Below are 25,740 nucleotides of genomic sequence, written 5' to 3' on the forward strand. Positions count from 1 at the left end.
TATTTTGAGATTGTTAGCAGGACAAAATCTTGACTAACACTATCATATGCACTTGCATTAAGCTTGCTTTCAGAGATGTCTTAATGTAGTTATATGGTACACTTAACTTATCTTAGGCTTTGAAGAACTTTCTCGAGCATTTGTAAAACTTGTTTGAGAATTCCATTATTTGCAGACAGTATCATTTACGTATGTTTAATCTTCCTCACAAAACATCAAGTCATTGACATCATTTAAGACATAGGTCAATTCTTAAACAATGGTCTCTCAATGCAAGTCTGTTGTACTTGAGGCATGTCTTTTTTTGAGGTATATCTCAAGTGATCTATTACTAATTATTATTAAATGAATAAGTTCATGTATGGAGTAACATTTTGCAAACTAAAGTGGATTCACGTTTACCATATAAAGGAAATTCTACATCTTACTTTCTAATATTAAGTTGAGGTGAAAGGTGTGAAAGTAAAGTTATTTCAAAGAGCCAACCTGGGTCTATCCATTGGAACACATCGCACATATGACTGTCATCTTGTGTGTGTCATGATAAAAACAAATATGGAGGTGTTCTGTCACTTGTTGTAGAATACCAGAGGTGGAAGAGACCTTGCACAATTTAGTTACTGATTTTATATGATTTTCTCAACTGTGTTTTTGTAGTCACTTAAAGGCCATAGAATAGGCAAAATTAAATTTCTGCTGGGCAAGTGTCAAGCCCACTTCTTCCACTTCATACATTTTCACTTTTGTTTATATATAGGTCAGCTGCATAAACTTTAAACTTAGAAAATAATTTTATGGTTGGGGGGGGGAATTTTACAAGACAATGAAAACTCCCCATGGGTCAACCCTCTTTCTTTAATGGATAAACAAGTTTAAAAAAACTGAAGAATTTGCTTAAACATAGAAAGTAAATTTTACAATTTGGACTTAAAATTAATTTCCTAGAACACCATTCAGTATTCTTTTAACCAAATAATATTTAGTTCAGTAACAGATAGCAAACTTATTTTGTCATTATTTTTGTTTCTCTTGTATTTGCTATGAAGTTATCAAAACCAAGCTATTTATAACCATGATTATTAGATTAAAAACTTTCTTTATAAATAAGTATTCTATCCCCGTATTTTCAGGTAAAAGAAAGCTTAATTATTCTTTTCTGACCTCTGGCCAGATAAATTTCAGGAAACATTTAGAGGCAATGCAATGGAATAGAAAGAACAAGGGCACGGGAATGCACAGACATGAGTAAATACTGACTCCCCAGCTTCCCAGCCTGGCCACCTATGTTGTTAATTAAGATTTTTCAGAATGATTTTTTTTTTCATCTGAAAAGTAAGGAGAATAATATCTATGGAACAGATATGGAGTGAAGATGAGTCACATGGATCATCCAGCAGGGTGCCTTGGACAAAAAGATGTCTATTTGTGAGTAGACATTTCACAAATACCAAATTTTCTCCTCTTGAAGTTTACCTTTGAAGATATCAACCAATAAATATATCACTACTTATTCAAAGGCAGAGTTGCATAGTGGTCAAGAGAAGTGGGTATAGGGCCAGTCTGCTGGGATTCGAATATAGCTTAAATATTTGCTTACTATTAGACCTTGCTCAAATTACTTAACTTTGCAGTGTTTTAGTTTCTTTACCTGTAAAACAGGAATAATTAAAGTATCTACTGCATAGTGTTATGACAATTAAATCAACATATATATTGATTTAGATATTTTTGTAAAGGTTCAATTTAGAACATTTACAAAAATATTTGACACATATTAATTAGTCAATAAATTATGGGTTTTGTGGTTGCTATTGTTAAACATTCACAATGTGTACAGCCCTACACTGAGACCTGATGTGATATGAAAAAGTCAGATATATTTAACCAACTAGTAATATCAAAATAATTTTCTTTAAAATGTACAAATTTCTTATGAGGATAGACTGCTTTAAAGCACTTTTGATACCTTGAAAATACCTTGTTGATAATCTGGCATTTTTAAAATCTATTGATTATAATAAACATATTACCATCCAAATTCTAAGTTATGGTTGATATCAATGCAATAAAACTGGTTTTCTTTTAAAATATTTTGTTATTTAAGGTTCTAATGAATTTAATGTCTGCATGAGTACAAATTTACCTAAATTAGCCTTCCTTGACAATTTTCTATAATTCAACAGACTCTTCACTACAGAAAGAAACTCCAATTATTGAAGTTATATTGTGACCAAACACACAAATACACCCGAGATGAGAATTTGCCAATGTGCTATCCATTCAGGTTAAATGATTTTGGGTTCCAGTCCAGTAAAATTCTGCTTGAAGCACAGCTGGGTTGCCAATGTTCTCTCATATGATGAAAAATGAGTATCCCAGCAAATTCCAGTCTGAAAAACTAAAGTAGAAATGAACTTTGAAGAAGAAAATTCCTCACTTTCACTTCTAAAGAAAAATAAGGTCTTAAAATGAATTAGAGTCTAGAAAGCAAATATTGATAAGGACCTTCTATGTATACAAGCAAGGATTGTTAGAAACATTCATTCATATGAGTTTAAAATGTAATGTTAGCACTTTCAACCTAAAGACCAACTTTATCTTTGATTTCTTGAAAATTATCATTGGAAGCAGTGATAGCATCCAATTATGGAGATGCCTTCCAACAGAGTACTATCAACCCCGACATGCACCCCTGATTTTGCCAAACTCATGCAACATTTTATCATAAACTCATATCTGTTTGCTTTAGAATTTTTATTAACAAATAATGAAAAGAACAGCCCAGATTTAGAGATTGATCTGTTTCCAAGCATTCACTTTCTGTTGGAATCAGTGAAATTAAACAGGAAGGAAGAAAGGAAGGAAGAGAAAAGACAACTCATTTGAGTAAATGGTAAACATAGAAAAAAGTGCATCAAAGTGCATTGTCAAGCAGGAGAAAAGGGTTTTTGAAGAACAGAGACATAGTTAATTTAACCTGCAGTATCTGAGCATATCCTTCATGAAAATTTAGCTATAAACAGGAGTGGATCCACATTCTGATTATCATTTATGTCAGATAAAGACAAGTTCTCTTATGTAAAGTATCCTGTTGTCTTTCAATAACTTGACACTCTACTTCAAAGGAGGAGAGGGGAAAAATACACAAAAAGACTAGTCCTCACAGGATCAGAGAAATGCAATCTGACAGAAAGTTCATGTATAAACTCTTTGGTATCATTCAGTTGATATCAGGCTAGAGAACAAAGAGCCAATTGCTTTCCAAGTATCCCAAACATTGGGCAACGGACCTGGATGGTGAGGCCATGGAGAAATGATCCTTTGGGAAGAAATATTAATGGCTAACAAATCTTGAGTACCTACTTTGACCATGCACTGTACTTGGTACTTGATTTGTAATATAGGGAAAAATTTGTGCTTTGATGGAAAACTATGCATTATCTAGAACACATTTTTTTAGTTTTCTGGTTCTGATTTTATGCGAGCTATTTTCCAACTTTCTGAGTTGTGGATAGCTTATAGTGATGAAAAATAGTTTCTGCACACAGACATTAATTTTTGCAGCAGAGTTTCAACTGACATCCTTAAAGTGGGAGCAGCTAGTTTGACCCCCATTTTTATATCATTATTCCAGATCTATAAATATTTCTCTTCTTTTAATTCTTCTATAAATTGGTTGTAACATCTTACCTACTCACTCATTTAAATAATGAGTTAAGTAATACCTTTGACACATGTTCATTTTTATCTACATCGGAGTCATTTTTTGTGTGCATGACAATTAGCCTGAGATCAAAGAAAACTTAGACATACACTTTTCCAGCCCCGTCACCCTACCGGTAAGTAAACTAAGTCCCAAAGTGATTAAATGACTTTTGTGAAGTTGCATAGCTAGTTATTGGCAGAGCTAAGACCACAACCAAGTCCTTTTCCCATGCTGATTCCCTATCACAAAGTTACATGAATAAGTTCTTTTTTTACTTAAGACTTTATGTTTTAGAGCAGCTTTAGGTTCACAGCAAATTGAAGGGAAGGTTTATAAAAATACATTAATTAAACGAAAACAGTTCTCATATATCTCCTGCCCCCACACGCATACATAGCTTTCCTCCATTAGCAACATCCCCCACCAAAGTGGTACATTTGTTACAATTGGTGAGCGTATATTGACACATAATCACCCAAAGTCCATAGTTTACATTAGGATTCACTCTTGGTGTTGTGTATTCTATGGGTTTGGACAAATGTATAATGAGGTGTATCAATCATTAGGGTATCACACAGAGTACTTTCAATACCTTCAATATCTTCTGTGCTCTACCTAGTCATACCCCTCTCCTCCACACACGACATGCATACAACCACTAGCAACCACTGATCTTTTTACTGTCTCCATATTTTTGCCTTTTCCTGAATGCTTTATAGTTGGAATGATACATTATGTAGCCTTTTCAGATTGGCTTCTTGAATTTGCTTTTTAATTAGCTTTTTAAAGGCGGGACAGTTTATAGTCCAGAGAATGGGCGGATAATAAAAAAAAATTCCTAGCAACCGTAGACTGGTGTGTCTAGGAGCACAGTATTTTGAGAGAGAAAGAAACATTTCTAACCATCTTCTCATGTCTGAAATAAATCTTTCAAGGTGACACCTAATTCACTTATATGTAACCTTAGCTCTGTGTATAGAGTAGAGAAAATGGCAAGACCTGAGAATTAACTGACAGTTTAGGAATCACTGGGAGCTAATAATTATGCTGGCTTCTCCTCCTGATTCCAAAGTGCAAACATGCTTTAAACAGATTGCCAGTTCCCCCAGGGAAGAGAGAAGGAAATGGCTGGATTAAAGTCAGAAAGGAGGGAGCCAAAAAAACTCTAGTATTCATTACCATCCCCATCAATGAATATTTATCAAGCTCCCACAGAGAACCTAGTATCAAGGCTCAGGAATTCAGAGAAGTAAACACAATTTAGAGCAGTAAAAGTTCTCCCTATCCAAGGCTGCCGCATGGCAGTGGGGAAGAACCTGTGTGCCAAAGGAAGGGAGAGGAGAGAGCCAGGATAAAGCAGACTCTCTTTTCCTCCACTTTCAGAAAAGATTAAATTCTGTCCCTACATGGGGTTAATTTCTCATTTTTGCTTAATTACCTGAAACTAATGTTATAGTCTTTTTTTTTTTAATATCCATATTCACTACATCTACCTTGCTGTATTTTAGGAATTTTCAAGCACCTTCAACCTCTCAGATTTGGTGGTATTTTGACTTTTAGTGTGAAGACTAACAAAATTGTTGCATTGATAGATATTCCTGTTAAGAGATTCCTTTATGTAGGTTTAACTCTCCAAGAAATAGCACTTCATAAGAAGACTTTCATGCCTAAACAAGATGGGGTAACTTTGTAAAAGGGTGACATTTTGAATCATATGCAAATTCTATCTTTGAATTATAAGTCAGTGTAACTTCTAGTACTGTTTTGAAAGCATCATTGGTTTACTTTTTTGTGAGAGGTCATGCCCATGAATGCCTACATGGCACTCTTGATAAGAGTATCCAGTTATTTCATAAAACAGGCTCTGTGACTCCTCCTCCAGAGGTACCTAATATAACAAGGTCAATTCATTTCATGCTGATGCTGGAAACTTCTGGCACAACTGGAATCCTTCTTCTTGTCCTTGAAGACAAGGTGGATCTGGTGCTATCTGAATTACCAATGTTTCTGAAGTGATTCTCCCCTCATCCATCATGCCAATCTCCTGTCATCAGCCTCAGCTGATGGAATGGGACAGCTGTTAACCTCCATCTCCCCGGGGCCAGACATTGTTCCCAGGAGAAAAGGAGGTAACACTGAAGTTTACTTTAATATTACTCAATCCTGGCAAGTCTGTGCTCTAAATGGAAGGACACACTCAATTTGAGGAGAAATAACTTGATTTTGGTTTCATGAATGGAACTAGGAAACTAGAATTAAAACATTATTTACAAGGTCATTGTCCATGGAAATACTGCTCCAGAATGAAATGTGTGTAATTGGAGGATCTCTTTTATATCAGAAATAGTGAGTAAAGAACATATTGTCACTGTGTGGTCCAAACCTCCTTTCCATTCTCTCTACTCTTTCTGTTTGCTCTGATTCTGTCTCCACCCTCACTTCCTATATTCTTTCTCTACACCAGGGTTTCTCCACTTTGGAACTATTGATAATTAGAACTAGATAATTGTTCATTGTGGGAGACTATCCTGTTTATTACAAGATGTTTAACAGCTTTCCTACCTTCTATCCACTAGAAGCTAGATGCACACCCCAAAGTTGTGACAACCAACCAAAAACCATCTCCAGATGTTTCCAAATTTCACCTGAGGGCAAAAATCTCTCTCAGAAGAGAATCACTAACCTCATCATGGATATATGACTTCCAACTCTGCCATTACCAGCTGTGTGATCACGGCCATGTAACTTCACATCTCTGGACAACAATTTTAACATTTTAATATTTGTAGAATATTCTACATGTCATCCCTCTTCACTAAATCCTTTCTTTTTTCCAGGACTTCAGCTTTCCAGTGGTCCCAGTGCAGATTTTCTTCCACACCTTTACAGTGTATATACACTCTATACAGTTTGCCTACATTCTATCCAAAGTTGAATTTCCTTTCCCATTGACATGGTTTTTCCTCCTTCTCTCAAAATTGCATTAATATGTATTCCATACAAACTCGCTGAATTTTGGATAATAAATGAATTAGTCAAATTATAAAATACTGAATAAATGGTTGGACTAATGAAAGAATATATCAATAATTTTCATGGCATGAGATTCCTCCACGTGACTGAAGTATTGTTCGCTATATAAAAAACTTTTTTCTCAAACTGCTTCTGTTACCTACATCAGAGATTTGATGAATGGAAAGATTTTTAAATTATGGCCTCAGTTTTTTCTACAATGTTCTCTACAAGTATCAAGGTACTCTTATTGCTGACTATAGCTAACATCATCTAACGTTCACTCTCACTTATGCTTATGGCATATGATTCCTCAGGCCACTTCAGCCTGAGTATATAGTAAATAATTTGAATCAAATAATAATAGAAACAAAAAGAAAATCATTTTGTTAAGACCTTACTAGTGAAAAAACTGAAAGGATTGCCTAAAAAGTGCCATTTCTCTAATTCATCAAATTATTATGCCTGTCCAGCAATATACACTGTGATTCATCTCCCTTTACCTGTTCCTAGGGTTAGATTATCCCTTCCCTACAAAATATATTTCTGAAGAGTTTATGGAGGAGCAACTGGTGCTGTTGGGGCATTTTAGCATTAATTCTAGCCATCCATAACTATCTATCCCATACAACTCACTGAGCTTTTATGTAACTGTATTTTCAACTGATACATCATTTAAGTCAGAGAGTCATCACACATTGCAGTGAATACACAGTTTAAAAAATAAACCTTTTCTTTATAAGAATCCAATATAGGCTTGAACTACACATACTTGAAGTCTGCTTTCTATCTTGGGACCTTATGGTTTTAACATTTAAAACCCTAATAAGTCTCAAAGTTGAATAGTTTTGGAAGTTTTTGCCAGAGCAATCATAGAAAAAAAAGAAATAAAAGGAATCCAAATCAGAAAAGAAGAAGTAAAGCTGTAATTGTTTGCAGATGACATGATACTATACATCGAGAATCATAAAGATGCTACCAGAAAACTACTAGAGCTAATTAATGAATTTGGTAAAGTAGGAAGATACAAAATTAATGCACAGAAATCTCTTGCATTCCTATACACTAATGATGGAAAATATGAAAGAGAAATTAAGGAAACACTCCCATTTACCATCACAACAAAAAGAATAAAATACCTAGGAATAAACCTACCTAAGGAGACAAAAGACCTGTATGCAGTAAACTGTAAGACACTGATGAAAGAAATTAAAGATGATACAGACAGAGAGATATACCACGTTCTTTGATGGGAAGAATCAAAATTGTGAAAATGACTATACTACCCAAATCAATCTACAGATTAAGTGCAATCCCTATCAAATTACCAATGGCAATTTTTACAAAACTAGAACAAAAGATCTTAAAATTTGTATGGAGACAAAAAAGACCCCGAATAGCCAAAGCAGTCTTGAGGGAAAAAAATGGAGCAGGAAGAATCAGACTCCCTGACTTCAGACTATACTACAAAGCTACAGTAATCAAGACAATATGGTACTGGCACAAAAAACAGAAATATAGATCAATGGAACAGGATAGAAAGCCCAGAGATAAACCCACACACCTATGGTCAACTAATCTATGACAAAGGAGTCAAGGATATACAATGGAGAAAAGACAGTCTCTTTAATAAGTGGTGCTGGGAAAACTGGACAGCTCCATGTAAAAGAATGAAATTAGAACACTCCCTAACACCATACACAAAACTAAACTCAAAATGGATTAAAGACCTAAATGTAAGGCCAGACACTATAAAATTCTTAGAGGAAAACAGACAGAACGCTCTGTGATATAAATCACAGCAAGATCCTTTTTGAGCCACCTCCTAGAGAAATGGAAATAAAAACACAAGTAAAAAAATGGGACCTAGTGAAACTTAAAACCTTTTGCACAGCAAAGGAAAACCTAAACAAGGTGAAAAGACAACCCTCAGAATGGGAAAAAATATATATTTACAAATGAAGCAACTGACAAAGGATTAATCTCCAAAATTCACAAGCATCTCATGCAGCTCAATATCAAAAAAACACACAGCTCAATCCAAAAATGGACAGAAGACCTAAATAGACATTTCCCAAAGAAGATATACAGATTGCCAGAAAGCATATAAGTGAATGCTCAGCATCACTAATCATTAGAGAAATGTAAATCAAAACTACAATGAAGTATCACCTCACACCAGTCAGAGTGGCCATCATCAAAAATCTACAAATAATAAATGCTGGAGAGGGTGTGGAGAAATGGGAACCCTCCTGTCTATTGGTGGGAATGTAAATTGATACAGCCACTATGGAGAACAGTATAGAGGTTCCTTAAAAAATTAAAAATAGAACAACCATACGACACAGCAATCCCACTACTGGGCCTATACCCTGAGAAAACCATAATTCAAGAAGAGTCATGTACCACAATGTTCATTGCAGCTCTATTTACAATAGCCAGGACAGGGAAACAACCTAAGTGTCCATCGACAGATGAATGGATAAAGGAGATGTGGCACATATATACAATGGATTACTCAGCCATAAAAAGAAAGAATTTGAGTTATTTGTAGGGAGGTGGATAGACCTAGAGTCTGTTATACAGAGTGAAGTAAGTCAGAAAGATGAAAACCAATACCATATGTTAACACATATATATGGAATCTAAAAACACAACAACAACAAAGGGTTCTGAGGAACCTAGGGGCAGGACAGCAATAAAGATGCAGATGTAGAGAATGGACTTGAGGACACGGGGAGCGGGAGGCACAACCTGGGACGAAGTGAGTGGCATGGGCATATATACACTACCAAATGTAAAATAGATAGCTAGTGGGAAGAAGCCACATGGCACAGGGAGATCAGCTCGGTGCTTTGTGACCACATAGAAGGGTGGGATAGGGAGGGTGGGAGGGAGACTCACGAAGGAGGAGATATGGGGATATATGTATATGTATAGCTGATTCACTTTGTTATAAAGCAGAAACTAACACACCATTGTAAAGCAATTATACTCCAATAAAGATATTAAAATTTCTCTCTGGGCAAAAAAACAAACAAACAAAAAAAAAAACAAAAAAAAACACAGAAGGATGTTTAATGATAACAATGAATTACATTTACTAAAAAAAAAATAAAAATAGGCCTGTCCCGGTCCAGGAAGATCCCACACTCCACGGAGTGGCTGGGCCCGTGAGCCATGGCCACTGAGCCTGCACGTCCGGAGCCTGTGCTCCACAATGGGAGAGGCCACAACAGTGAGAGGCCCACATACCACAATAAATAAATAAATAAATAAGTTTCAGAGTTGAATTATCAGATCCTACTCTGAGGGTTGTAAAATTCAGAGACTTGGTTACCCATGAATAAACAACTTGTGCTTCTCAAGTATGTAAAAACTACATATAATAAAAAGAATAGATTCTTTTCTTAGGGGCAGAAAGGTTAGCTCATCTTCACTTAGAAGAATGTTAAGGGCAGCAAGATCAATGCTTATATGAACATGAGAAGAACATCCACAGATAGAGGGTGGACTTGCTCAGTCAGGTCCTTTGCCTCATGACTTATGGTACAAGGTTGGTGTAGGAAAGTTTGCCTTTGAGAGGCTTGATGAACCACTGCCACTGCAGAAGACCCTTGCTTACAGGAAAGATGTCAACTGCATGTTCCTTTTTAGACAATATGGTTATCATCATCAGTATTATATTATTAGAGTATGTTAATGGTTTAAAGCATGAAAACATAGTATTATTGAAGTACAACTTGTGGGTGATCAAATGCCATCATATTTTATACTCAAGGAGGGTTCAATGGAGGAAAGTGACCTATAAACCATAATGTACTGTCTTTAAAAAAAAAGTGTAAATTTCACACAACTTGGTAAAAAGATTGATGAAGGTCACAGTGTGGAGTTTTGACACTGTGGAGTCAAAGTCTATTAATAATTCAGAATGTTTCCTACTTTCCTTTATAAGCCAAAGGACAAGCAAGACACTATTAAAACGTAAGCCATTACTAATATTCGATATCATTGGACAACATGAACCCAATCAACTGGTCTTGCTGTCCCTTGAATAAGAATTCAACCTTTGTACCTCTACCATTGTTTAGAGTTCTCTTCCTCTAGAATCTCCACTGATGTCTTCCTTATTTTCTCCTGGTCTCTCTTCAAATTTCATTTTATCCCTGAAGCCTTCTGTATCCATTGTATATAAAATAAGAATTCTCCCATCCATGCCATTTCTGGCATTTCCTATCTCCTGATTCTGTTTTATCTTTTTCCAAGAAAAAAAAAAAATCACTGTATTATTATTTGCTTGTTTTCCTGTCTTCCCCTAATGGAATGTTGCCTCCATGAAATCAGGAACTTTGTTCTGTTCTCTGTTGTATCAGTGGCAACTTGAAGAATGACTGATACATAATTAGGTACTTAATATTTATTTGTTGAAAACTTCAACTAGGTTATCAATTATCGAGTCAATTAGAACTGTCTCTTTCAAAGAATCGTTCAGAACTGTGGAAGAAAATTTAGTAATTACAGATGCTATGTTTTAAGATTTTCTACAAGATCCCCAGACTTGAAGTTAGAAGCCCAAATAATTTGATATGTTTTGATTGACTTACAGAGCATTTTTTTAATTTGATGTAATATTTAATAAAATCAGGAAATTTCAGATAAAAGTAAGGATTTCTGGATTATTTTGAATATCTGAATTCCACCTTCTCATTTCCAAATGGAAAAGTTATCTGGAGTCAAACTGTGCCTTGTTCATTTACCCGAAGTGTAAACTCTGGAGACCACCACAATCTACTGCCTTCTGTTTCTTTTATCTATTTCTAATTATGTTATCTGCCTGGCTGCTGAAAGCATTTAAAGTTGCAATTTTTTGCCCTAAGTATTTCTGAGTGCTTTGCCTAACCACTTAAGGAAATTAATGACTAATTATAGAAAAGGTGGATCATTACAACTAGAGTTGTTAATGGCCATCAACACACATTTAATACACAACTCTCACAAAACAAATAGCACTAGAGTACAGTGGATTGATCTGGGCCAGGTGGTGGACAGGGCTTCTCTGGTAGCAATAATGTAAGTGAAATGGAGCCTGTCAGGCACTATTTAACACTTTTGCAGCTCATCTGCACCATGTCCATCTGCCCTATTTAGCACCTCTTTAAAGTTGACACCGTGTATCATATATGAAAGTTGTTAAGAGAGTAAACCCTAAGAGTCCCCATCACAAGGAAGAATTGTATATATTCTCTATTTCTTTAATGTTGTAACTATATGAGGTGATAGTTGTTCACTAAACTTGTAATCATTTCATAATGTTTGCAAATCAAATCTTTATGCTGTACACCTTAAACTTATACAGTGCTGTATCTCAATTCTATCTCAATAAAAACTCAAAAGAGAGAGAGAAAAAAAAAGTCCAGTCACCCAAACTCCAAACCCTGAATAGAGTTAGCATACAGCTCTTGCAGTGCTAACCAACAGTCTTTAACTATGACTATTCCTGTGACTTGTGTAGTGCATTGAAAAGAAACATGACACAGGTTAAAAGGACACAGAATAAGTAGGGAGTAAGGAAAATTTCAAACTTATAAATTTGGTTAAGTTAAACTCTCTGCCTTGAATGCCACACATATACAATAATGACTGCTACTTACTGAGAGCTCAGTACATACTATTCTAGCTACTTTACACATATTAACTCATTTTATCTTTGTAACAACTGAATGAGAGTTTAATTAACTAGGTCAAGATGTAGGGCTAGGAAATGAGAACCAGGATTTAAACCCAGATATTCTAACACTAGAGATTGTGTTTTGAACAACCACATGCCAGAGCATAACTCACTAATGTATGCAAAGTTGTTTAAAAAAGTTTAATGTATATTTAAAAAAAAAACTTTTCTATGTTCTCTTACAAATGGGGTTTGAAAGCTTGTTGGGAAGCTCAGGGGAGCATGGTTACTCCCATAACCTTAACCGTTCGAACAGGTCCCCCTCTGTGAGGGAGGTCATCCTCTTTGACTATGCACCCAGACTTAGGAGGGACTTGCATGGAGTGGTGAGGGAGGTAGGGGACACCTGCATAGCCAGACAGATCAGACAAATCTATGGGGTGACAGTTGTCTCCTCACATACAGTATGTAAATTTCTTAGCATAGCTCCTAACACACAACTTGTCAATATAAGTTAGGTATTATATAAACTAGAAGGATGAAGTCACTGTGGCTTTCTTCTGTTTTTTTTTTCTTTTTCTTTCTTCTTTTTTTTGATATAGTCTCCTCTGTTCCATTCAAAATGTCCCAAAAGCAATGCTCTTGTTAAAATTCAAGACTCCTCCATTGGCATTTCCTAAACCAATTGTTGAACCTGAATTTCTCTCCATCTGCTTCTAGCTCATATAATCAGGTTTCTATTTCATTTTGGTCTGTGTTCTAAATCCTCATCCAACAACCTAATACCCCAGCAACACCTGCAACCCTGAATTGATCTTGCCAGACCCTTCCAAATTTCTGGAATCCTGCCCCCAGCACTTCGTGTTCCATTTGGTAAATGAAATTCTGTAACTGGTCCAAGCTCTGTTCTGTGGTAAAATATGAAAGCCCAGGACACTACTAATGAAGCTAATGCAAAAACCCAGGGGTCCTACCTCCAAGCTGCTCTGAGTCAGCGGTTAAAATTTTCTAAAATATCAAGTCTAATTTTCCTCCTCACATACTTATATATGGCAAGTATCATAGAATGCTCTGAATTTTAGATATTCTCCTTCAAATGAATATTGGACAACAGGAGCATACAGATTTATTTCATAAGAGAAGGTTCTTTGAATTATTCTCCAAACTATGTCATTATATTTTTTGTACTTGATTTTTCTCACACAAAATTAAATTTATAGAAACCACACGTTTATAAGTGTTTAAAGCACCTCTAGAAGAAACCAGCCAAACACTTTCTCCATTAATCACCTAGCTGTGAAATCAACAGGTGGTTCTCAGTTCCACTAGCTTTAAGTATCCTGGAGGAATGAGTTGTCACAAAAGATGCCTTAGTGTGTGTGGTTATATGTCAGATCATGGCCAGGTCCTAGTTGATGATCTATGCAATTTAGGGGAATTCCAAAATGTGGGACTATAACCTTCACACTTTAGGGACTAAACTGTTAAACAATAAAATCCCAGGAAGTTTTCAAGACAGCACATTTTATCCACTAGCAATGCAACCAGGGAAGTAAGAAATATTTTGAAACCGGACACAAGAAGGAATGAGTAAAGACATAGAGAGTTAGCACAATAGTGGATTAGGGGAGGAGAGAAATCAATGAAAGTCAGAGCCTTTGTTCACATGTTGTAATGTGAGTACAGTTCCAAGATGAGCATTTGGAAGAGTAAGAAGACTAAAGATTTTATAAAATAGATTAAGGAGAGTCAATCAAAGTTCAGTTTTGTCCTAAGAATTGTTCCCTGTTTGAATTCTCAGATGCTATGGGAAAATATCAGAAGGATATAGAGGCTGTAAGACTAGGGTCACAGCTTAGAAGCATTTGATTAAACAATTGTGATTAAGTAAGAAGTAAGGCAGTAATTGGTGGCTAAGTGTTTTGAAGTTCACAGTGGAGAAGGTATGGTCCTTAAGGAACATTCACAATTCACAAAGAGTACTTCTCAAATTTTAATAGCTGGAGAATATTTTTGAATCTGGGGACAGATTTTCTTTCAGTTCTTTTCCCCTTGTTTCTAAGAGAGTATATGATAGAGAGGGAAATAAGGATATCCATATCAGGATTTCCTTGGAATTTTAACCAAGAAATAGAGTTAAAGAAATTACAAGCTTTGAAACTTACCTGTGACAGCCATGGCTGTGGATCCCTGAGATCTTCCATCAAGAGACAATCTGATATGAGGAGAATTATTACCTGATAGCCTGCAGCTGCCACACTTTCAGGATCCAACAGAACATTTTCAATAAATGTACCCTACCCCTGACTGTTCCCAACTAATGACCGCACACAGTAGGAAAGCTAGAGGTGGGCAATCCCTGCCCAGAACAGTTCTTCTATGATAGAAAACTTTGTTCCGGGTGCTCTCCATCAGCCTGACCAAGTCTTTGTCTCCATACACAATCCTCCTTCCTTTCCTCTCTTCTTTTCCAGAGTCAGACTGTACTGTGATCTAAAGGCTCTGATACCTGTTCCTACTCCTTCTCTCCATTGTACTCAGAAGTGTTTTCCATAACGCATCTCTTGAACTTTTAATTGCCTTGCCATCTACCTTTTGGGAGATCCAAACTGGCAGTTATCTCATTTATAAAAATACTAAAAATAGATCTGAGGAAACATGTTTAACTAATGGACACATCGCCACTCCACACCCAAATTGTTCCAGAGGTCATGGCACCACTACACAGAGGTAGGCAAAGCAATCTACAGCAACCACAATGATCCACAGAGGTCTTTGAAAGCTTTGTTTGTCTTTCCTTAGAAGAAAGGAGACACCGTAGCTCATATCCACACAAACTAGTTCCCTATTGTAATAGCCTGCCTTATGGGATTCTGAGATGGGGAACAAATTAATTTGGAACAAGTCAATGAAGATTGGCTATATTTTCAATCTTTTATCTTTTTTTGCATCTACGTTAAACACAGGTACTAGAATATTATTGTTACTTTTTTTGGCGCACAAATGAATTAGTGACTGTTGTAGATATATTCAAGACCATCTTTATTAATGTTTTGGAAGGCTAATTCCTTTTGTTCTCAGTGGTTAAAATCTTTACATCCTAAGATTCATTTAAATATAGTGCTGGAAAATCTGAAGAGGAAAGGTACACTACTTCCTACATGAAGCTGCAAGTATATAAATCCCAAAATCTGAAACTGAAAATTATAAATCCTAGTAGTAAACATTATAATATTTCTTGATCCTTCAGTAAACAATAAGACACTATCAAGGAGAGCTTACAGAGTAAATGAACAAACATATTAACATTAATTGTGATGATTAATAGATATTATAGCAAATAAAGTGAGATTAGATGCTTATCTAGCCATTTGGAGGAGATAAAAGGCTTTTTAAAGGAGTGTTTATTTGGAATTGAGATGGAATCTCGAACCAAGGGAAAAGATCAAAAAATAACCCAACATAGAATTTTATCAGACAACCTATGTCATGTTTCAATAGATTCCAATTACCCTTTGACCCATTATTATTGATATTCTTAATGCTTTGACAGGAATATATTTTTCCTTCCTTTATTTTCAATTTTGTTACTATAATCTTCCATCCATTTCTCTTTATTGAACACCAACTAGGTGTGACGCCTTATAGGCATCAACAAAAACCACAAAATGAATAAGATATAGTTTCTGACCTCTGAGATCTAATATGATGATTTTAAACATGCCATGGAGTATACTTCCTCTATGGAAAAGCAAGTAGTCCTACAAATAAAGGCAAAGGAAATGCATAACTGCCCTTTTAATCAAAGTGACAGTAAAATGCATTATGCAGACCAAGACACTTTTGAGAATGAAAGAATGAGCCATTAATCATTATTTGGGAACAAAGGGAATAAAATGGGACTGACCAGACAATCTAGGATATTTAATAATCCACCTGAAACCAAATTCTCTGGAATGCATTATTTTCTGTAAAGTATCATGTACACTCTGCTCCATACCAATAGACCCTAAGGTTGGCAGGTTCACATTAAAGTGTTAGAAGAAGATCAAGCACAGGTGTGTGTGCTTGACTAGTATCCTCCTGAAAGGGCAGAGAGATATTCAACTCATCTGCTTTGTTAATATCACTTTATAGATCATCCAATACATGTAGCTGATACTATGATAGAATGAAAGGAAAACACATGAATGATTAGTTATTTTAGATATACATTCCCTCGTAAGATTCCAAAAAAATAAATAACCTATGAGAAATTTCAATATGGTTAATATGTGTTTATTTATCATTTTTATTCTTAAAGAAGAGAGGTAATAAATCTTCTGACTGACCTAAACTTGTCCTCAATTGGGGGAGCCAGTGTGATCAATTTCCCCTCAGAGAACAAAGTAACCAGTATGAATAAAAAACATCGTTTGTGACAATTTCACCTGAATTCCACCAACCTTTGCTACATTCTTTTGTACTTAAGCCATTTTCCACTAATCTTCATATATTTCATCCCAATACAAACATGAGCTCACTTAGATCAGTAGCATGACTCAGGGTTCACACAAAAATCTACCATATATAAATACTATTTTTGCTCAAAACATGGATACTTAATCCTTTTTCTTGATTATAAAAAACAGCCAAAATTTATAATTGACTATCTATTCAGTTACTGTAGTAAAAGAAAGAACCTACAGAAGACTGTAGCTATCCATAAGTCAAAGCATTTGTCTGGGCTGCATCATTCATATTATTTATCTGAACTAAGTTTGCATGAAATCAATTTTTATGTTCAAATGAGCAATAAGGGCTTTGTTTCACATGTTGAAAACTTATTTTACTCCTATGATTTGATGCCTTAATTATAACTGTATGTGCATGATGAGTATGATCCTAAGCTCCTTAACAGCAAACATGACAGCACACACACAGACTGTGTCAACACTTTCAGTCCTGGAAGTGTACACTTGGCTCTCCGTTCAAGAAATAATTTACTATTCAACTGTAAAAAGAGTAGTTAGTCCACAGCTTCTAGCTGTGAGTGCCTTTAGGATCCACCTAAGCTTTTGAATTATAGCCATGTATTTCTGGGACTGCTCCCAGAAAATGAGTGACATAGTGGGGTAATATATCTTGGTTCTTTCTGTATCTACATTGAGATTTTTCTAATGGGCAATCTCTTTTCTGGAGGTCTTGGTTGAGTTGGCCAAGACTTTGTCAGACCTGCATCCCTTCTGCCCAATCCTGATTCCTCCCTTCTGTTATCTATCCCAGGCATTAATCTCCAATAAACCTCTTGCATGCTCAACTCCATCTCAGCAAATGTTTTCTAATAGTTCCAACTAAACACACAAACTATCCAAAAATGTCTCTGTGTCTTATACTTGGTGTCAGCAGTACTTACATGATAAATTATTTGAAGGTCTATCATGTAATTTTCTTCAATAGGAATGCTATCTGATCTTATCCCTAAGATGTTTAGGGTCATGGTCCCCACAGAGAGTTTTGTGAAAGCTATAGGGCTTCTGTTTTAGGAAACCACACATAAAAATGACAGTTGATGTGCACTGTTAGTAGCTCATGAATTATGTTTTAAAGTTGGTTTCTGGACCTCATGCAATAAAAAAAAAAAATCATTCTGGAGAGACCTTCAAGATGGCGGAGGATTAAGATGTGGAGATCACCTTGCTCCCCACAGATGCATCAGAAATACATCTACATGTGGAACAACTCCTACAGAACAACTACTGAACACTGGCAGAAGACCTCAGACCTCTCAAAGGCAAGAAACTCCCCACATTTTGCAGGGTAGTGCAAAAGAAAAAAGAAAAAACAGAGACAAAAGAATAGGGATGGGACCTTCCCCTCTGGGAGGGAGCTGTGAAGGAGGAAAAGTTTCCATGCTCTAAGAAGCTCCTTCACTGGTGGAGATGGGGGATGGCAGGGGGGAAGCCCTGGAGCCACGGACGAGAGCACAGCAACAGGGGTGCAGAGGACAAAGTGGAGAGATTTCTGCACAGAGGGTCAGTGCCAACCAGAACTCACTAGCTTGAGAGGCTTGTCTGCTCACCTGCTGGGTCAGGTGGGGGTCTGGGACCTAAGGCTCAGGCTCCAGAGGTCTGATTGCAGGGAGAGGACTGGGGTTGGCTACGTGAACACAGCCTGAAGGGGGCTAGTGCTCCATAGCTAGCTGGGAGGGAGTCCAGTAAAAACTCTGGACCTGCCTAAGAGGCAAGAGACCATTGTTTCAGGGTCCACAAGGAGAGGGGATTCAGAGCACCTCCTAAGTGAGCTCCAGAGATGGGTGCAAGCCATGGCTATCAGTGCGGACACCAGAGATGGGCATGAAATGCTAAAGCTGCTGCTGCAGCCACCAAGAAGACTGTGTGCAAGCACAGATCACTATCCATACCTCCTCTCCTGGAAGCCTGTGCAGCCAGCCATTACCAGGGTCACAGATCGCTGGGAGAACACGTGGTGCTCCTCAAGCTGTTGCAACATCACACTGGCCTCTGCCACTTCAGGCTCACCTCACCTTCCATACTCCTCCCTCCACCCAGCCTGAGTGAGCTAGAGCCCCCTAATCAGCTGCTAGTTTAACCCCATCCTATCTCAGTGGGAACAGATGCCCTCAGGCGACCTGCACACAGAGGTGGGGCCAAATCCAAAGCTGAACCCCGGGAGCTGTGCGAACAAAGAAGAGAAAGGGAAATCTCTACCAGAAGCATTAGGAGCAGCTGATTAAATCTCTACAATCAACCTGATGTACCCTGCAACTGTGGAATACCTGAATAGACAACGAATCATCCTAAAATTGAGGCAGTGGACTTTGGAAATAACTATATATATATTTTTTTCCCTTTTTCTCTTTCTGTGAGTCAGTATCTGTATGCTTCTTTATGTGACTTTGTCTGTATGGCTGTGCTTTTACATTTTTCCTAGAGTTCTGTCTTTCCATTTTTCTTTTTCTTTTTTGGAATACTTTTTAGCACTTATCATTGGTGGATTTGTTTTTCGGTTTGGTTGCTCTCTTCTTTCTTTTTTTTTAAATTTCTTTTTAATTATTTTTATTTAAAAATATTTCTTATTTTTTATTTTAATACCTTTATTTTATTCTATTTTAATTGTTTCCTTTTTTTCCCCCTTTTGTTCTGAGCCGTGTAGCTGACAGAGTCTTGGCGCTCTGGCTGGGTGTCAAGCCTGTGCCTCTGATGTGGGAGACCTGGGTTCAAGACATTGGTCCACCAGAGACCACCCAGTTTCATGTGATATCAAATGAAAAAAGCTCTCCCACAGATCTCCATCTTAACACTATAACCCAGCTCCACTCAATGACCAGTAAGCTACAGTGTTGGACAGTCTATGCCAAACAACAAGCAAACCCACCCATTAGCAGAGACGCAGCCTAAAATTATAATAAGGTCACAGACACCCCAAAACACACCAACAGTTGCAGTCCTGACCACCAGAAAGACAAGATCCAGCCTCATCCACCAGAACACAGGCACCAGTCCCCTCCACCAGGAAGCCTACACAACCCACAAAACCAACCTTAGCCACAGGGAGCAGACACCAAAAACTACGGGAATTATGAACCTAAAACCTGTGATAAGGAGACCACAAACAGAGTTAAGTTAAGCAAAATGAGAAGACAGAGAAAGACACAGGAGATGAAGAAGCAAGGTAAAAACACATCAGACCAAACAAATGAAGAGGAAATAGGCAGTCTACCTGAAAAAGAATTCAGAGGAATGATAGCAAATATGATCCAAAATCTTGGAAATAGAATGGAGAAAATACAATAAATGTGTAACAAGGACCTAGAAGAACTAAAGAGCAAACAAACAATGCAAACAAAGCAAACAATAAATGAAATTAAAACTTCTCTAGAAGGAATCAATAGCAGAATAACTGAGGCAGAAGAATGGATCAGTGACCTGGAAGATAAAATAGTGGAATTAACTACCACAGAGGAGAATAAAGAAAAAAGAAGGAAAATAACTGATGACAGACTCAGAGACCTCTCGGTCTCTGGGTCATTAAAAGCACCAACATTAGAATTATAGGGGTCCCAGAAGAAGAAAAAAAGAAAGGGACTGAGAAAATAGTTGATGAGATTATAGTTGAAAACTTCCCTAATATGGGAAAGGAAATAGTCAATCAAGTCCAGGAAGCACAGAGAGTCCCATACAGGATAAATCCAAGGAGAAACATGCCAAGACACATATTAATCAAACTATCAAAAATTAAATACAAAGATAAAATATTAAAAGCAGCAAGGAAAAAGTAACAAATAACATACAAGGTAATCCCCATAAGGTTGACAGCTGATCTTTCAGCAGAAACTCTGCAAGCCAGAAGAGAGTGGCAGGACATATTTAAAGTGTTGAAAGGGAAAAATGTACAACAAAGATACTCTACCCAGCAAGGATCTCATTCAGATTTTTTTTTTTTTGCGGTACGCAGGCCTCTCACTGTTGTGGCCTCTCCCATTGCAGAGCACAGGCTCCGGACATGCAGGCTCAGCGGCCATGGCTCACGGACGCAGCTGCTCCACGGCATGTGGGATCTTCCCGGACTGGGGTACGAACCCGCGTCCCCTGCATCAGCAGGCAGACTCTCAACAACTGCGCCACCAGGGAAGCCCCTCATTCAGATTTGATGGAGAAATTAAGACCTTTACAAACAAGCAAAAGCCAATAGAATTCAGCACCACCAAACCACATTTACAACAAATGTTAAAGGAACTTCTCTAGGCAGGAAACAAAAGAGAAGGAAAAGACCTACAATAACGAACCCAATACAATTAAGAAAACGGTAACAGGAACATACATATCGATAATTACCTTATATGTAAATGGATTAAATGCTCTAACCAAAAGACATAGTCTGGCTAAATGGATACAAAAACAAGACACACTTGTTACATATGTTGTCTACAAGAGACCCACTTCAGACTCAGGGACACATACAGATTGAAAGTGAGGGTATGGAAAAAGATATTCCATGAAAATGGAAATCAAAATAAAGCTGGCATAGCAAGTCTCGTATCATACAAAATAGACTTTAAAATAAAGATTGTTACAAGAGACAAAGAAGGACATTACCTAATGATCAAGGGATCAATCTAAGAAGATGTAACAAGTGTAAATATTGATGCACCCAACATAGGAACACCTCAATACATACGGCAAATGCTAAGAGCCATAAAAGGGGAAATTGACAATAACACAATCATAGTAGGGGACTTTAACACCCCATTTTCACCAATGGACGGAGCAACCAAAATGAAAATAAATAAGGAAACACAAGCTTTAAATGATACATTAAACAAGATTAATTGAAATTTGTAGGACATTCCATCCAAAAACAACAGAATACACTTTCTTCTCAAGTGCTTCTCAAGTGCTTGTATTCAGCAGGATAGATGATATCTTGGGTCACAAATCAAGCCTTGGTAAATTTAAGAAAATTGAAATATCAAGTACCTTTTCCAACTACAGCGCTATGAGACTAGATATCAATTACAGGAAAAAATCTGTAAAAAATTCAAACACATGGAAGCTAAACAATACACTACTAAATAACCAAGAAATCACTGAAGAAATTGAATTCAACATCAAAAAATACCTAGAAAAAAAAAAATGAAAACCCGATGACCCAAAACCTATGGGATGCAAGAAAAGCAGTTCTAAGAAGAAAGCTTATAACAATAAAATTCTACATCAAGAAACATCTCAAAAAAAAAACAACCTAGGCTTACACTTAAAGCAATTAGAGAAAGAAGAAGAAAAAATCCCCAAAGTTAGCAGAAGGAAAGAAATCATAAATATCAGATCAGGAATAGATGAAAAGAAATGAAGGAAACAATAACAAAGATCAATAAAACTAAAAGCTGGTTCTTTGAGAAGATAAACAAAATTGTTAGACCATTAGCCAGACTCATCTAAAAAAAGGGACAAGGTCTTCCCTGGTGGTGCAGTGGTTGAGAGTCCACCTGCTGATACAGGGGACACAGGTTCATGCCCCGGTCCGGGAAGGTCCCACATGTCGTGGAGAGGCTGGGACCATGAGCCATGGCTGCTGATCCTGCGTGTCTGGAGCCTGTGCTCCACAAAGGGAGAGGCCACAACAGTGAGAGGCACATGTACTGCAAAAAAAAAAAAAAAAAAAAAGGGACACGGTTCAAATCAATAGAATTAGAAATGAAAAAGGAAAAGTAACAACAGACACTGCAGAAATACAAAGGATAATCAGTGATTATTACAAGCAACTATATGCCAATAAAATGGACAACCTGGAAAAAATGGACAAACTCTTAGAAAAGCACAACGTTCTGGCAGTGAATGAGAAATAAAGGGAAAGTATGAACAGACCAATCACGAACACTGAAATTGAAACTGTGATTAAAAATCTTCCAACAAACAAAAGCCCAGGACTGGATGGCTTCACAGGTGAATTCTATCAAACAGTTAGAGAAGAGCTAAGACCTATCCTTCTCAAACTGCTCCAAAGTATAGCAGAGGGAGGAACACTCCCAAACTCATTCTTCGAGGCAACCATCACCCTGATACCAGAAATAGACAAAAATGTCACAATCATAGAAAACTACCAGCTAGTATCACTGATGAACATAGAAGCAAAAATCCTCAACAAAATACTAGCAAACAGAATCCAACAGCACATTAAAAGGATCATACACCATGATCACATGGGATCATACACCATGACGAAGTGGGATTTATCCAAGAGATGCAATGATTCTTCAATATACACAAATCAATCAATGTGATACACCAGATTAACAAATTGAAGGATAAAGACCATATGATCATCTCAGTAGATGCTGAAAAAAAAAACTTTTGTCAAAATTCAACACCCATTTATGAAAGAAACCCTCCAGAAAGTAGGTATACAGGGAACTTATGTCAACATAATAAGGCCCATATATCACAAACACAAAGCCAACATTGCTCTCAATGGTGAAAAACTGAAACCGTTTCCACTAAGATCAGGAAGAAGAAAAGGTTGTCCACTCTCACCACTATTATTCAACATAGTTTTGGAAGTTTTAGCCACAGCAATCAGAGAAGTAAAAGAAATAAAAAGAATCTAAATCGGAAAAGAAGAAGTAAAGCTGTGACTGTTTGCAGATGACCTAATACTATACATAGAGAATCCTAAAGATGCTACCAGAAAACTACTAGAGCTAATCAATGAGTTTGGTAAAGTAGCAGGATACAAAATGAATGCACAGAAATCTCTTACATTCCTATACACTAATGTTTGAAAAATCAGAAAGAGAAATTAATAAAACACTCCATTTACTATTTTAACAAAAAGAATAAAATATCTAGGAAAAAACCTACCTAAGGAGACAAAAGACCTGTATGCAGAAGACTATAAGACACTGGCTAAAGAAATTAAAGATGATACAAACATATGGAGAGATATACCATGTTCTTGTATTGGAAGAATCAACACTGTGAAAATGACTATACTACCCAAAGTTATCTACAGATTCAATGCAATACCTATAAAACTACCAGTGGCATTTTTCACAGAAGTGGAAGAAAAAGTTTCACAATTTGTATGGGAACACAAAAGATCCCAAATAGACAAAGCAATCTTGAGAAAGAAAATCGGAGTTGGAAGAATCAGGCTCCCAGATTTCAGACAATACTACAAAGCTACAGTAATCAAGACAGTATGGTACTGGCACAACAACAGCAATATAGATCAATGGAACAGGATAGAAAGCTCAGAGATAAACCCACACACATCTGGTCAACTTATTTTGATAAAGGAGGCAAGAATATACAATGGAGAAAAGACAGCCTTTTCAATAAGTGGTGCTGGGAAAACTGGGCAGCTACATGTAAAAGAATGAAATTAAAACACTCCCTAACACCATACACAAAAATAAACTCAAAATGGATTGAAGACCTAAATGTAAAGCCAGACACTATAAAACTTAGAGGAAAACATAGGCAGAACACTCTATGACATAAATCACAGCAAGATCCTTTTTGACCCACCTCCTAGAGAAATGGAAGTAAAAACAAAAATAAGCATATGGGACCTAATGAAACTTAAAAGCTTTTGCACAGCAAAGGAAACCATAAACAAGACCAAAAGATAGCCTTCAGAATGGGAGAAAATATTTGTAAATGAAGCAACTGACAAAGGATTAATCTCCAAATTTTACAAGCAGCTTATTCAGCTCAATATGAAAGTAACAAACAACCCAACCCAAAAATGGGCAGAAGACCTAAATAGCTATTTCTCCAAGGAAAATATACTGATTGCCAACAAACACATGAAAGAATGCTCATCATAAAAAAAAAGAATGCTCATCATAATTAATCATTAGGTAAATGCAAATCAAAACTACAATGAGATATCATCTCATACCCGTCAGAATGGCCATCATCAAAAAAACTACAAACAATGAGTGCTGGAGAGGGTGTGGAGAAAAGGGAACCCTCTTGCAATGTTGGTGGGACTGTAAATTGATACAGCCACTGTGGAGAACAGTATGTAGGTTCCTTAAACACTAAAAATAGAACTACCATACGATCCAGCATTCCCACTACTGGACATATATCCTGAGAAAACCATAATGCAAAAAGAGTCATGTACCACAATGTTCATTGCAACTCTATGTACAATGACCAGAATATGGAAGCAACTTAAGTGTCTAAGTGTCCATCAACAGATGAATGGATAAAGAAGATGTGGCACATATATACAATTGAATATTACTCAGCCATAAAAAGAAACAAAATTGGGTTACTTGTAGTGAGGTGGATGGACATAGAGTCTGTCATACAGAGTGAAGTAAGTCAGAAAGAGAAAAACAATACCGTATGCTAACACATATATGAGGAATCTAAAAAAATGGTTCTGAAGAACCTAGGGGCAGGACAGGAATAAAGATGCAGACGTAGAGAGTGGACTTGATGACACTGGGAGTGGGAAGCTGGGACAAAGTGAGAGAGTGGCATGGACATATATACACTGCTATATGTAGAGTAGATACTAGTGGGAAGCAGCCACATAGCACAGCGAGATCAGCTCAGTGCTTTGTGACCACCTAGAGGGGTGGGGTATGGAGGATGGGTGGGAGACGCACATGGGAGGAGATAATGGTGATATATGTATATGTATAGCTGATTCAATTTGTTATAAAGCAGAAACTTACACACCATTGTAAAGCAATTATACTCCAATAAAGATGTTAGGAAAATTAATTAATTAATTAATTTAAAAAAGACAAACAATTTTAATGGGGAAAAGATTTGGATACAGACTTCAAAATAGAAGATACACACATGTCAATAAGTATATGAATAGATATTTG

This window comes from Pseudorca crassidens, chromosome 14 (assembly GCF_039906515.1).
Source record: "Pseudorca crassidens isolate mPseCra1 chromosome 14, mPseCra1.hap1, whole genome shotgun sequence".
NCBI classification, from domain to species: Eukaryota; Metazoa; Chordata; class Mammalia; order Artiodactyla; family Delphinidae; genus Pseudorca; species Pseudorca crassidens.